This window comes from Chiloscyllium plagiosum, chromosome 9 (assembly GCF_004010195.1).
Source record: "Chiloscyllium plagiosum isolate BGI_BamShark_2017 chromosome 9, ASM401019v2, whole genome shotgun sequence".
Classification (NCBI taxonomy): domain Eukaryota; kingdom Metazoa; phylum Chordata; class Chondrichthyes; order Orectolobiformes; family Hemiscylliidae; genus Chiloscyllium; species Chiloscyllium plagiosum.
In genome coordinates, this window is record NC_057718.1 from 4,165,775 (window position 1) to 4,177,464 (window position 11,690).

The following is an 11,690-nucleotide window of genomic DNA, read 5'->3' on the forward strand; positions in this document are numbered from 1 at the left end:
GATGTTAGGGGGTGGGTTCTTTACCCAGAGAGTGGTGGGGGCATGGAATGCGCTGCCTGTGGGAGTGGTAGAATCAGAATCTTTGGTGACCTTTAAGCGGCAATTGGATAGGTACATGGATGGGTGCTTAAGCTAGGACAAATGTTCGGCACAACATCGTGGGCTGAAGGGCCTGTTCTGTGCTGTATTGTTCTATGTTCTATGTTCTATGAATTTACATTAACAAAACGCAGGTTAGAGCAGAACGACTTGTACATCTGTCATCTAACATCAGACGGAATCATTGATGTCCTTTTATCTGGATATCCTGATGAAATCCTTGACTCTGTTGCCTCTTGGCTCTGAACAGCAGATGCTTGTCATGATGAAATGTAACCCTCTTTTTCTTTCAAAATGCCCAGTGTCCAGACTGCTACCTTGATCTTGCTCTGCACTTCATGACTCTTCCGTGTCCCCAGTGGATATTCTGTAGGACTTCCCTTTACAGTGACTTTGGCACAACCATTCTTTCATTTCAAATCAACACATGTTCCACTCCTGGTCAAATGCTGTTTCTGTTTAGGGTACCTTTCCATAACTTGGCTTGCTCAACTATATGTTATTGATCAGTGTTGTCTAATGTCAATCCATTTCTTGCTGTAAAGAATACCTTGATTTCTTTTATAAATTGATGGTTCAGAATCTGTTGTGACTCTCTTTGATCAGTACCAGGGAACATTTTGTTCTTCATCTTCATTTTAGAGTCACAAAGATGTACAACATGGAACAGACTCTTTGGTCTAACTGGCCCATGCCTATTCCCATTTGCATGAATTTGGCCCATATCCCTACCAGAAATTGCAGCAGGACCTTGATCAGCTGGGGAAGTGGACTGAAAAATAGTAGATGCAGTTTAATATAGGTAAGTGTGAGGTCTTGCATTTTGGAAAGTCAAATCAAAGGAGGAATTTCATGGTAAATTATAGGGCCTTAAGGAGTTTAGTGGAACAGAGGGACCTTAGAGTTCAGGTGCATGGTTCTGTGAAAGTGGAGTCACTGGTAGACAGGCAGTGAAGAAGGCTGTTGGCACACTGGCCTTCATCAGTCAGGGCAGTGAGTATAGAAGTTGGGAAGTTATGTTGCAGTTGTGCAGGATGTTAGTTAGGCTGCACTTGATATATTTTGTTCAGTTTAGGTCACTGTGCCTTAGGAAGGATGTTATTAAACTAGAAAGAGTGCAAAACAAATTTACAAGGATGTTGCCAGGACTCAAGGGTCTGAGTTAGAGGGAGAGGTTGGACAAGCGAGGACTTTTTCCTTCAGAGTGGAGGAAACTGACGGGGGAGTGGGATATTACAGGAGTGTATTAGTTGATGAGAGGCATGGATAGAGTTAATGCACTCAGTCTTTGTTTCCCAGGGTTGGGGAATCAAGGAGTAGAGGGCATCAGTTTAAGGTAAGAGGGGCAAGAATAAATGGGAACCTGAAGGGCATTTTTTTTACACAGAGGCTGGTATGCATGTGGAATGAACTGCTAATGGGAATGATTAAGGCAGGTACATTAACATCATTTCAAAGGCATTTGGACAAATACATGCATAGGACAGGTTTCGAAGTATAAGGGCCTAGTGCAAGGAAATGGGGTTAGCAGGGATGGATATTTTAGGCCAAAGGACCTTTCTCCATGCTATAAGACTCAATGACTCTATGATTCCTCATGGAACTGATGTGGGGCTTGATAACTGTTCAGTGTATCAGAGAAGATTGCCTGTTCCAACAGTACGTCCTTGAGATCATATGCTTCTTTAGAAATGGTGCTTCTTCTCTCCTAAGAGTGCAGGCATGTAAAAAACATTTATATTTTGCAGACTTCAGACCAAAACTTGGAGAAAGTTCACCAAAGAAACTGTTGAGAAGGTGTTTGCAGTTTTAATAAACATTACTGCAACACGTGAAATACTGCCTGAAGCAGTGGGCAGAGAATGATCATCAGTCAGCATGTCATAAAGCAAGCGATGTTTGTGATTCTAACGGGGGCCAGAACCTGGCTGCTCAGAACTCTGGGAATCACGGGGCTCGAGTTTGAGCTCCCTTCCCCAGTGAGGTACAACACCATCATGGGCCTTCTACAGGGAAAAAATATAAATGGTGCTGTCTTGTGTACGCGTCTGTAAAGAGTGATCACACAACCACCAATCACTGGTGGCCACCACTCACCATTTCTGACAGCTTAAACATGTCATTTCCTTACACAGAAATCAACCAACTTTGGAAGACGAAACTTGTTTGGTTCATTCTGGGAGCTCTGTTTGGAAATACAGAAGTGATTTTATTGATTGGACACACATGTCTGAGAAAAAAGCAGTCCACTACGTGTGAGTCAATCATTTACTTGGTCTTGATTATTGTAGATGGTTCTGTTTGACTCATTCATAACCAATACGTAATATTCCCTCAGAGAGCTGTTAACAGCCTTTCACATTGCTGTTGGTGTGGAGTCACATATAGAACAGACCAGTTAAGGATTGCAGTAAGGGCATTGTGAACCAGATGGGTGTTTACAGCAATCAAAGATAGTGTCATCATCACTGTCACTGAGACTAGGATTTAATTCCAGAACTTGTTTAACAATAGGTTGAACTGAATTTTGACCAGGTGCTCTGGCTGGATTTGAAAACCATTAGAGTTATGAGATACAGTTAAAGTCACCATAATCCCATTGGGCTGTTCTCCCATTAAAGAGAGATGACTGGGAGGGTCAGCACACCTCAGACAAGGGGACAGGTTGAGAAGGAGAGTCCTTCATGGTAACCTCAGCTGCTGGTAACCTCAGAAACCAGCCATCCTGCCACCTGAGCTAACCAGCTCCCAGTAATAAACTAGTGATAGAGATGATACAGTAATGTTGACATTAGCAGCTGGATTCTAGATTCTGGAGAATGGAGAAGCTGTCATCATGTCACCATAGTCTTACCAGACCAAAGAGGCTGCTCTCTTCTTAGATAGAGAGAAACGACTGGTGAAGATTTAGCCTGAGGGCCACCAGACTTCAGGGAGTATTCTGTGCCAGAGAGAAATGTCCTAACTCCCAGTTGAATGATCTGGTGAATTTTACAGAAACCTCCCAGTGTTTGGATACTGAATGGCCTGGATAGAGTGGATGTTGGGAAGATGTTTCCATTGGCAGAAGAGATAAGGACCTGAGGGCACAGCCTTCGAGTAAAAGGAAGACCCTTTAGAACGGAGATAAGGAGAAACCTCTTTAACCAGAGAATGGGGAATCTGTGGAATTCATTGCCACAGAAGGCTGTGGAGGCCAGGTCATTGAGTATATTTAAAACAGAGAGACATAACATTCTTGACTGCCAAGGAGATCAAAGGTTAGGGAGAGAAAGCGAGAAAATGGAGTTAAAAAACTTATCAGCCATGATTGAACGGAGGAGCAGATTCAATGGCTGAAAGGCCTAATTTCTCCTCCCATGTCTTATAGTCTCTTATGATCTTACGGTTTCTGATGGAAAGGAAGCCATCTGAACATTAACCAGGCCATAAGTTAACAATGGCATATCGAAATCAGATCTAAAGATGGACCTAAATCTGAAACCAACTCCCAAGGGCTCTGGATTCCTGTACAACAGTAACATTCCACTCTACCCCCTCTGCCCAATTAAAACAGGAAAGACCAGAATAAAGTATTCAGCAAGCCGAGAATGGAGAGATTGTTGGTGGCAGATCAATGTGGTGAAAGTGACTGGAACTGATGACAGTGTTTGATCATTGCTTTCACAGCACAATCTGGAGCAGCTGATGATCCGAACACAACTGCAGGCTACGAAAATGTGAGAACACTGCAGGTGAGTTCAGGTGGTTTTTGAGGATGTTGGATTCTGTCATGGGAAGGCTCGATCTGATGGGACTTGTCTGACCGTGTGTTTGAGTCTATTGTCACTGAGCGTCGGATTTCAGTGTTAGAGTGGGAGATGTGACACACACCATTTCCAAATTTTAGAGTGACCGTAAGACCAGAAGATATAGGAGTAGAATTAGGCCATTCGACTCATCCAGTCTGCTCTACTATTCGATCAGAGCTGAGATACCTCTCAATCCCATTCTCCTGTCTTCTCCCTGTAACCCTTGAATCCCTCAGTAAGCAAGAACCTATCTATCTCTCTTTGGTGACTCTATTAGATTATCTCTCTTAAAATAAAATCAATCTTAAACACACTTGGTGGCATGGCCTTCACAATCCTCTGTGGCAATGAGTTCCACAGATGCACCACCCTCTGGATGAAGAAATTCCTTTAGAAATCCAAAGGGTTGCCCCTTCACCCTAAGGTTATGTCCTTGGGTCTGAGCACCTCCATTAGGAAAACATCTTCTCCATGTCCCCTCTATCCAGGCCTCTCTGCATTCTGTAAGTTTCAATCAGATTCCCTCTCATCCTTCTAAACTCCATCGAGTACAGACCCAGAGTCCTCATCTGCTCCAAAGGTGACACGCCCTTCATCCCTGAGATCATTCTGGTAAACCTCTTCCATACACTATCCAATGCCAGCTCAGTTCTTCGATATGGAGCCCAAAACTGTTCAGGATATTCCAAAAGCAGTCTGACCAGAGCCTCATACAGACTCAGCATTACACCTCTATCTGCTGTTCTGTTCCAGGCCTCTTGAAATCAATACTAACATTGCATTTGCCTTCCTAACCACCAACTGAACCTGCATGGTCACCTTAAGTGAATCCTCAACTCAGACTCCCAAATTCCTTTCTGCTTCAAATTTTTAAATACTTTCTCTGTTTAGAAAATAGCCTACACCGGCAAGAGAACAGGATGGAGGGTTTATGAAGAACATAAGGAACAGGAACAGGAGAAGGCCGTTCGGCCCCTCAAAACTGCTCAGTGATTCATGGCTGACCACTGCGTCTTTGGTGAAGGGGCAAGTGTTATTTGAGAACACTCTCATTTTCGAGGAATGGCACCCCCTCTGGGAGGAACAGGGAGCAATGGAGACTTCCATTTCACCTCCTGCCCCTCCACATCATTCTTATTATCCACATAGATCGCTGGGAATGGATATCCAGGATTCCATAAGCCGAGGGCCACAATGGGCACTGTGTACACCTTTCCAATCTAATCTTTCACATCCTCAGCTCATGAAAGGTGACCTTATACCTTCATGGCTCGAGCCTGTGGCTGGGAGCATGAAACCTGCTCTGAGACAATTCTTCGTCCCCTCAGCTGATTGAGATTTGATGCACATTCCTGAACTTTATTTTTATAGCTGTATGATTCCTTCTACCATAGTCCTTGTGATTGGGTCACATTATTATCAATTTGGGGAATATCCTTCACTTTCGGTTTATCTGCATGTACAGTTATAAATCTGCTTGGCTCTGACTTTATTGCTGTTCCGGGTTTAAGTACAGTGTGTAGCTGACTGAAGAAACAACTAAAGATGGTGCATCATCCCAGGGAACTCGGGAACCAACAGTAACAATGTGTTAAACACTACTTTACATTTCATTCTAGAACACAGGAGAATTTTAAGAAGATTCCAATGCTGTGTACTTGGTGAGAATTTAAAATATGAAAAAAATTATGAACATATTTACATTGTGCATCTGTTACTAGGTCCCAGTTTGTAATATTTCTCTGTTTTCTGATAGACGTTACAGCCAGTGGATCAGTCTGTTTACAGCGACCTGACAGGTATGTTGCTGGAACACTAACAAGGGCTCAGGAGAAGCTTGTGGATCAGTTACATTCAGTATCAATGAGGAAAGGTGTGGGAAAGTTTCACTGAAACGAACAGCAATTTTTTCTTTATTTCAAAAATATACTTTATTCATAAAATATTTTGATGATCTGTACAATTGGTGGTGGCATACATATGTAAACATTCCATTTCTTTGCATACAGAGATCAGAATTTATCATTTGTATATACAGGTCTGTACATTTACTATCCATATGTTCAGCTGAGGCGTCAGTGGAGCCCACTTACTGCGTGGGCCCCCTGTTCTTTAGCAGGCAGATGTTACAAGGTGGTCTTTCCCACCACGCCCTGGCGGCCGCTGCCCCAAGCTTCAGCGCGTCCCTCAACACATAGTCCTGGACCTTGGAATGTGCCAGTCCGCAACACTCAGTCGGGGTCAACTCCTTCAACTGGAAGTTCAACAGGTTTCGGACAGACCAAAGAACGTCTTTGACCGATTTGATGATCCTCCAGGCACAGTTGATGTTCGTCTTAGTGTGTGTCCCGGGGAACAGGCCATAGAGCACAGAGTCCCACATCATGGAGCTCTCAGGACGAACCTCAACAAACACCACTGCATTACTCTCCAGACTTCCTTTGTGTAGGCACATTCCAGAAGGAGATGTGTGACAGTCTCGTCCCCTCCACAGCCGCTTCAAGGGCAGCGTGCGGTGCGGCAGAGAGTCCGGGCGTGCATAAAGGATCTCACAGGCAGAGCCCTTCTCACCACCAGCCAAGCCATGTCTTGGTGCTTGTTGGAAAGTTCTGGCGATGTGGCATTCTGCCAAATGACTTTGACAGTCAGCTCAGGGAACCGCTCAATTGGATCTGCCCTCTCCTTTTCCCGAAGGGTCTCAAGGACACTACGTGCTGACCACTTCCTGATGGACTTGTGGTCAAAGGTGTTTTTCTTCATAAACTTCTCCACGAAGGACAGGTGATATGGAACAGCCCAACTACTTGGAGCGTTCCACGGCAGCGAGGCCAGGCCCATCCTTCGCAACACCGGGGACAGGTAGAACCTCAGTACGTAGTGACACTTGGTGTCTACATACCGGGGATCCACGCACAGCTTGATGCAGCCACAAAAAGGTGGCCATCAGGGTGAGGGTGGCATTGGGTATATTTTTTCGCCCGTTGCCCAGAGCTTTGTACAGTGAGTCCCTTCGGACCCTGGCCATCTTTGATCTCCATTAAAAATGGAAGATTGCCCAGGTGACTGCAGTGGCACAGGTTCTGGGAATAGGCCGGACCTGTGCCACGTATAATAGCAATGACAGTGCCTCACACCTGATGACCAGGTTTTTACCCGCGATGGAGAGCAACCGTAGCTTCCATCTACCCAGTTTCTGCCTCACTTTCTTGATACGCTCCTCCCAAGACCCGACGCACGCCCCAGCCCCTCTGAACCAAATTCCCAGCACCTTCAGGTGGTCGGTCCTGACGGTGAAGGGGATCGAGGATTGGTCGGCCCAGTTCCAGAAGAGCATGGCCTTGCTCTTGCCTCGGTTGACCTAGGCCCCCGAGGCCCGTTCGAACTGGTCACATATGCACATGAGTCTGCGCACGGACAGCGGATCCGAGCAGAAAACGGCGACATCATCCATGTACAGGGAGAACTTAACCTGCAGACCCCCCCTGCCAGGAATAGTCACCCCTCTCAGGCTCGCATCCTTCCTGATGGACTCGGCAAATGGCTCTATGCAGCACACAAACAAGGCAGGAGAGAGAGGGCAGCCCTGTCTGACTCCGGATCTGACTGGGAAGCTATCTGATTCCCACCCATTGATTGAGACTGCACTGACAATGTTGGTGTAAAGCAGTCTGATCCAATTGCAGATTCCCTCCCCAAAGCACATTTTGGAGAGAACATCTCTCATATACGTATGTGATATCCTGTCAAAGGCTTTCTCCTGGTCCAGGCTGATGAGGCTGATGAGGCTGGTGTCCAGCCCCCTGTCCTGCACGTAGGCAATCGTATCCCTGAGGAGTGCGAGACTCTCAGAAATCTCCCTTCACAGGTTTGGTCAGGATGAATCACCGACCCCAGAGCAGACCTGACCCAGGTGGCGATGACCTTTGTCAAGATTTTGTAATCCGCATTTAATAGTGAGATTTGTCTCCAATTTCTGATTTCCTCCTTCTCCCCCTTCCGCTTGTAGATGAGGGTGATGATGTGTTTCCTCATGGATTCACTCATGGTACCTGCCTGAAGCATACTGAAGTACACCTCCAGCAGGTCCTGGCCAATCAAGTCTCACAGAGCAAAATAGAGCTCGACCGGTAAGCTGTCACTTCCGGGAGTTTTATTCTTTTCGAAGGACTCGAGGGCCTTGGTCAGCTCATCCAGAGATAGCGGCTGGTCCAGCCTCTCACGTGTTAAAGCAGCAGAGAGCAGTCAGTCCCATGTGGTGGAAGGGCATCATTCAAGCTGTGTGTCAGTGTGTGGGAATGCACCTTTAAGATATTGTTAACACACTCATCAACATAAACATCAAACATTTGCACCATCCGTGGGTGCAGCAATCACACATAGCAATATTGGTGACTGTCCTACAGGTTGAGGTATCCTCTCGATAACGGTGTAAAACTGTCAGAGCTCTAATTTGTGTGAGCTGTGTGACTGGGCAACAGGAACCATTCAGTGGGACCTCCCCTTGACTATTAGCCCCTAGGGCAGCTTGGAGTCAGTCTCATCTCTCACCCTCATCTCTCAACTTTTACAAGAATATGTCGAGGAGTTCCAGTGCATAGGCCAGCCCAATAGAAAGAAACTGTTTTCTCCTGCAGAAGAAGCAAGAATGATGTGAACCACTTTCAAATGAGAGTGAGACCATTCTGGATTGATGGCTCCAAGACCAGTCCCTGGGATCAGGAGTGACCACACTGACCAGTCCTTGTGACTGGGAGTGTCCTCACTGACCAGTTCCTGCATCGGGAGTGATTGCACTGACCAGTCCCTGTGAGTGGGAGTGACTGTACTGACCAATCCATGTGACTGGGAGTGACCACACTGACAAATCCCTATAACTGGGAATAACTGCACTGACCAGTCCCTGTGACTGGAAAGTGACCGTACAGACCAATCCATGTGACCGGGAGTGACCACAGTGACCAGTCCCTGAGATTGAAAGTGACTGCACTGACCTGTCTCTGCAACTGGGGATGACTATACTGATCAGCCCCTGTGACCAGGAGTGGCCGCACTGACCAGTCCCTATGACCAGGAGTGACTGCACTGACTGTCCCTGCAACTGGGAGTGACCGTACTGACCAGTCCCTCAGATTGGGAGTGACTGCACTGACCAATCCCTGTGACTGGAAGTGACCGCAATGACCAGTCTCAGCAACTGGGAGTGACCGTACTGACCAGCCTCTGTGACCGGGAGTATCTGCACTGACCATCCCTGTGACCAGGATTGACCACACTGACCAATCCCTGTGACTGGCAGTGGCCGCACTGACCAGTCCCGGTGACCAGGAGTGTCCGCACTGACCATCCCTGTGACCAGGAGTGTCCGCACTGACCATCCCTGTGACCAGGACTGAACACACTGACCAATCCCTGTGACTGGCAGTGGCCGTACTGACCAGACCCTGCGACCAGGAGTGGCCGCACTGACCAGTCCCGGTGACCAGGAGTGTCCGCACTGACCATCCCTGTGACCAGGACTGACCACACTGACCAATCCCTGTGACTGGCAGTGACCGTACTGACCAGACCCTGTGACCAGGAGTGACCGCACTGACCAATCCCTGTGACTGGGAGTGGCTGTACTGACCAGTCCCTGCGACCAGGAGCGGCTGCACTGACCAGTCCCAGTGACCAGGAGTGACCGCACTGACCAGTTTCTGTGACCAGGAGTATCCGCACTGACCATCCCTGTGACCAGGACTGACCACACTGACCAATCCCTGTAACTGGCAGTGACCGTACTGACCAGTCCCAGTGACCAGGAGTGGATGCACTGACCAGTCCCGGTGACCAGGAGTGACCGTACTGACCAGTCTCTGTGACTGGGAGTATCCGCACTGACCATCCCTGTGAGCAGGAGTGACCGAAATGACTAGTCCCTGTGACAGGGTGTGACTACATTAACCAGTCCCTGTGACCAGGAGTGACTGTACTGACCAGTCTCTGTGGTTGGGAGTGACTGCACTGACCAATCCCTGCAACCGGGAGTGACTGTACTGTCTAGTCCATGTGATCAGAAGTGACTGTATTAATCAGTCCCTGCAATCAGGAGTTTCCATACTGACAGGTCTCTGCGATTGGGAGTGAGCAAACTGAGCAGTCCCTGTGACCAGGAATGACTGCACTGACCACTCCCTGTGATCGGGAGTGACTGCACTGACCATTCCCTGTGACCAGAAGTGACTGCACTGACCACTCCCTGTGAGTGGGAGTGACCATACTCACCAGTTCTTGTGACTGGGAGTGACCATACTGACCGCTCCCTGTGATTGGGAGTGACTACACTGACCAGCCCCAGTGACCATAGGAACACATTAAAGCTCACGACAGCGAATGATGCTGAACTCGTGGAGCAGCTCAGTCAATCCTGAGACCTCAGACATTCACTGAAAATGTTTTTTATTGTCACTTTTCACAACATTGATGTTTAATTTTACAGAAACAGACAAGAAATTTGTGGGCGGCACGGTGGCACAGTGGTTAGCACTGCTGCCTCACAGCGCCAGAGACCCCGGTTCAATTCCCGCCTCAGGTGACTGACTGTGTGGAGTTTGCACGTTCTCCCCGTGTCTGCGTGGGTTTCCTCCGGGTGCTCCGGTTTCCTCCCACAGTCCAAAGATGTGCAGGGCCGGGTGAATTGGCCACGCTAAATTGCCCGTAGTGTTAGGTAAGGGGTAAATGTAGGGGGATGGGTGGGTTTCGCTTCGGCGGGTGTGGACGTGTTGGGCCGAAGGGCCTGTTTCCACACTGTAATCTAATCTAATCTAAATAAACCGCTGACAGATGAACTGCTGAACAAATCCTTCCTGAGGGATGAAGACGCCCAATGGACATTTTGATCAAGAAAGATCATTGGACCAAACAAGTCTTTTCTCCATCTTTTTTCCCAATCCTCTCTCCTGTTCCAGAAACTGTTCTGATTCACTGCTGCCCCCAGTTTCTCTGTTCACATCAGCACCTCTCATTGATTACTGAATTGGTTCCACAACTGAATCCATCTTTGAGTAGTTTTCATTGATTCTTTCTTGGAATGTGGGTCTCATTGGCAAGGCCAGCATTTGTTCCTAATCCCTAACTGCCCTTGAGCTGATTGATTCTTGGGGCCATTTCAGGCGGAAGTTGAGTCAGATATATTACTGTGGGTCTGGAGTCACGTGTAGGCCAGATTAAGGATGGCACATTTCCATCCCAAAAGGGCGTTAGGGACCTAGGTGGGATTTTACAATCCTCAGTGATAGTTTCATGGTCACCATCTCTGAGACCAGCTTTATACTTAACTTTACGAACTGAATTTGATTTCCATCAGCTGCCAGAGCAGATTTGAACCAAGTTCCCAGATCATTAACCGGTGTTCCTCGATTATTCATCCAGTGACAAGTCTGCCTGACCACTATCTCAGAATGAACATTACCCAGTGGGGTTCAGACCGACTTTAATCGTTCCCACTTCACCGTCTTCTGTTCCTCTTCATTTTTCATCAATTTCCTTTGAGACCCGCCTTCACCATCGTAAGAAGTTTAATTTGATCAAACTGAATTCTTCTGCCTTGCTTCCACACAGCCCCTCCTCTCATTCCCTGCCTGCTCCCTCATTCACTGACCCTACCCCACTTACTGACCCCTCCCTCACTCACCTACCTTCCCTCACTCACAGTTCCTTCCTGCTCACTGCCCCCTCCCTCACTCACCTACCCTCCCTCACTCACAGCCCCTTCCCTCTCACTGCCCCCTCTCTCACTTGCCCACACCTCTCAACTCACTG

The 11,690-nt window shown here is 47.6% G+C and overlaps 1 long non-coding RNA gene across 1 annotated transcript; it reads left to right on the forward strand.

Moving 5' to 3' along the window:
- The first annotated feature begins 2,293 nt into the window (after positions 1-2,293).
- LOC122552565 lies at positions 2,294-5,551 on the forward strand. The gene is made up of 3 exons (XR_006312420.1): positions 2,294-2,354; positions 3,769-3,833; positions 5,510-5,551. It is a non-coding gene; the product is annotated as an uncharacterized LOC122552565 (long non-coding RNA).
- Positions 5,552-11,690: the final 6,139 nt, after the last annotated feature.